We start from the raw sequence: 4,256 nt of genomic DNA, 5'->3' as shown, positions 1-4,256 counted from the left end.
TGCTCTTGGGTTCTGTTGTTATATTCGTTCTTGCAACCAACTAATTTATTTGATTTCCTATTCCTGCAGGCTTTTCAGCAATTGCCATACTCACTGGCGGTATCCACCCCCAATCAATAAGGACTATCCTTGCTGTTCATTCAGCACCCACAAAGGAATCATAACTTCCCTCCATAGAAATATAAACCAGAAAATATCGCAATCCAATGGCAGAAGTAGCATTAGCTAGTGCTGCCTTGAAGAAGCTCCTTGCTGATGCTTCAACATACCTTGGAGTGGACATGGCGCGTGAACTCCATCAACTGGAGACCACTATCATACCGCAGTTCGAGCTAGTGGTTGAAGCAGCCGACAAGGGAAATCACAGGCCCAAGTTGGAGAAATGGCTTCAAGAACTCAAGGATGCCTTCTATATGGCTGAAGACTTGCTAGACAAGCATGAGTACAACCTCCTCAAGCGCAAAGCAGACGGGAAGGATTCTATGCCGTCTAAAGACTCTTCCATTAGCAGCATATTTATGAAGCCTCTACATGCTGCATCAAGCAGGATGTCCAATATGAGATCAGATAACAGAAATTTACTTCGCCATCTCAATGAACTTAAGGCTACCCTAGCAAAAGCTAAGGACTTTCACGAACTGCTGTGCTTACCAATTGGTTATAATGCAGAGAACCCCACCATACCATCATCCATTGTTCATGTGGCTACATCACTGCCACCTCTGAAAGTGATCGGTCGTGATAAGGATCGTGATCATATAATAAATCATCTTACCAAGACAACTGGTACTGCTGAGTCTAGGACTGCTATGTACTCCGGATTGGCCATTGTTGGAGTTGGAGGCATGGGAAAGTCCACTTTGGCACAACTTGTTTACAATGACAAGCGGATAAAAGAATATTTTGATGTGACGATGTGGGTAAGCATCTCACGCAAACTTGATGTTCACCGTCATACACGGGAGATCATCGAGTCTGCTTCTCAAGGGGAGTGCCCACGCATTGATAACCTTGATACACTTCAGCGTAGGTTGAAAGACTTACTGCAAGAATCCAAAAAATTCCTGCTTGTTTTGGATGATGTTTGGTTTGAACCTGACAGTGGAAGGGAATGGGACCAACTATTAGCTCCTCTAGTTTCCCAACAAACATGAAGCAAAGTTTTGGTAACCTCTCGAAGGGATACATTTCCAGCTTCTCTTTGTTGTGCGGAAGTGTGTCCTCTGGAAAACATGGAAGACGATCAATTCTTGGAACTCTTCAAACACCATGCATTTTTTGGACCAGAAATTCAAAATCCACGGTTGCGTGAAAAGCTAGAAAAAAATTCAGAGAAGATTGCTAAAAGGCTTGGACAATCTCCTTTGGCGGCAAAAGTTGTGGGTTCCCAGTTGAAAGGGAAAACAAGTATCACTGCTTGGAAGGATGCTCTAACTATAAATATTGACAAATTAGGTGAGCCCATTAGAGCTCTACTATGGAGTTATGAGAAGTTAGATCCATGTATGCAGAGGTGCTTTCTATATTGCAGCTTGTTTCCAAAAGGCTACAAGTATGGCATTGATGAGTTGGTTCAACTTTGGATGGCAGCGGGACTTGTTGATTCGTGCAACAAAAACAAGAGAGTGGAAGGCATTGGGAGAGAATGTTTCAAGGAGATGATGTCGGTTTCATTCTTTCAACCAGTACATGACGATTACACACCCATGTACTGTGTTATCCATGATCTCCTTCATGATTTGGCAGAATCACTATCCAAAGAGAACTATTTCAGATTGGAAGATGATAGCATAACAGAAATACCATCCACCATCCGACACTTGTCTGTTAGCGTCGGTAGTTTGAAGGAACACAAGCAAATTATCTGCAAGCTTCGTCATTTACGTAGTATTATCTGCATAGCCCCCCTAATGGATGATGTAAGTTACCTTTCCAATCATATACTGCAGAATTTGAAGAAGTTGCGCGTACTATATTTGTCATCTTATAGCAGCAGTATGTTGCCAGAATCAGTTGGGAAGTTGAAGCACCTTCGGTATTTAAACATTGTCAGAACGTTGATTTCTAAATTGCCAAGATCCCTAGGTACTCTTTACCACTTACAGTCACTTATATTAAATGATAAAGTTGAGAGTTTGCCTGAGAAACTCTGCGATTTAAGGAAGTTACGACATCTTGAACAACATGATTACAGAATATACACATCAAACAAGAAAGCATTGTGTCAAATTCCTAACATTGGCAAGCTAACTTCACTTCAACAATTTGAGGAATTTTCTATGCAAAAGAAAAAAGGTTATGAGTTAGAACAACTGAGTTATATGAATGAGATTCGTGGCAGTTTAAGTGTCACAAATCTTGAGAATGTCAGTACGAAGGATCAAGCCCTAGAATCGAAGTTGTATCAGAAAATTCATCTTGGCAGCTTGCAACTTGTCTGGAGTCACATGTATAACACAAATGAAGAGGATAATTTATATTTGGAGATTCTAGAAGGCTTGATACCACCACCTCAACTTGAAGATCTTACAATTCACGGTTACAAATCTTCAAAATACCCAAGTTGGTTACTTGATGGTTCATATTTTGAGAATTTGGAATCTTTGAGCTTTGTTAATTGCAGCACAATACAAAGCCTACCATCCAATTCTGGGCAACTTGACAATTGCACTTCACTTTTACTCGACAATATGCCAAACCTGAAGGCATTACCTTGTCTTCCGCTAGGACTTGAAATACTGAAAGTATACAAATCCCCATCACTTATATTTATATCCAGTGATGAGATGGAACATCATGATCAGAGAGAGAATATTATGATAGAGCACTTGGCATCAATGCTTGATTTAATTTGGAAGGTGCATTCCAGATCAGATATTACAAGTGTACTCTCAAAGGAACAATCATTTATGATGCAGTTGGGGATAGTGATGCATGCTAATTTTTCAAATATTCGGGACCTTAAAGGTGCTCTAGGAATACAGGATGACGAAAAATTTAGAAAAAAATATCTTATCGATGCATGGATAGACAGTCACAAGCAAAGGATCAGACTCATGTATGAAAGGGGCATTGGGTTGTCGCTGGTTCCACCAACAGGGCTTCGTGAACTGACTCTTTCATCATGCAATATTACAAATGGAGCTTTAGCAGTTTGACTTGATGGCCTAGCATCACTTAAAACATTGGTCTTAGAGCAGATTATGACTTTAACTACACTTCCTCAGAAGAGGTCCTCCAACACTTGACAAAACTTGACCGCTTGTTCATCAAATATTGCTGGTGTCTCGGGTCATTAGGGGGTTTACGAGCTGCTACCTCTCTTTCAGATGTTAAATTGATTTCCTGCCCTTCTTTAGAGTTGGCATGTGGAGCAGAATGTTTGCCATTATCTCTTCAGAGCCTGAGTATAGACAAGTGTGTGCTTGCAGCTGACTTCCTGTGTGCTAATTGGCCACACATGCATGATATTGAAATAAGAAAATGTAGAAGCGCCACATGCTTGTCTGTTGGTAGTGTTACCTCTCTTAAATCACTCTCACTGGAGCACTTGCCAGATTTATGTATGCTCAAAGGATTGTCTTCACTGGAACTTCACCATGTACAATTGATTGATGCTTGGAAACTCAACCTCATGTGTATCTCACAGTTTCGTGTCCAGTACTCATTCGTTGTGAGCAGCTCTACAATACTCAACAACATGCTTACGGCAGAAGGCTCCACGGTTCCAGCATTTCTCTCTCTTGTATCATGCAATGAACAATTTGTTTCATTCGAAGCATCCGCAAATTTCACATTTGTCAAGAGGCTTACGTTCCGGGATTGTCTAATGTTTTCCCTGCCATATCTGAAGTGCTTCTCCAATTTGGAGCATCTAGATATCTATGACTGCCCCAACATATCATCTTTACCAGATCTGCCATCCTCCCTCCAGCTCATAAGCATACGTTCTTGTGGTGAGCACTTGATGGAAAGCTGCCAAGCACCTCATGGATAAAGTTGGCCAAAGATCGCGCATATTCGCTGGAAGCTATTTGAATAAAGCATGATTTAGATGCCCTCACACAAAGAAATGGAAAGGTAAATTAGCTCCTGTCAGACACCTTTGCACTCTCAAAGATCATGGGCATTTCATTATTCTTTTCAATCTTTCAAATAGTCAGCATAGTTTCCTTCATTTCTTTTACATCAATTATAGTTGGCTCATCTTACAATTTGACTCTCCTACTTCACCAGGCAGCGGCCCTGACCCCCCC

The 4,256-nt window shown here is 41.1% G+C and overlaps 1 pseudogene; it reads left to right on the top strand.

Moving 5' to 3' along the window:
• Positions 1 to 206: 206 nt before the first annotated feature.
• Positions 207 to 1,990, top strand: LOC119284366 (annotated as a pseudogene).
• The last annotated feature ends 2,266 nt before the right edge of the window (positions 1,991 to 4,256 follow it).

Source organism: Triticum dicoccoides, chromosome 4A, assembly GCF_002162155.2.
Source record: "Triticum dicoccoides isolate Atlit2015 ecotype Zavitan chromosome 4A, WEW_v2.0, whole genome shotgun sequence".
NCBI lineage: Eukaryota > Viridiplantae > Streptophyta > Magnoliopsida > Poales > Poaceae > Triticum > Triticum dicoccoides.
Note: the sequence above shows the minus strand (reverse complement) of the source record. Positions and strands in the feature narration are given on the sequence as shown.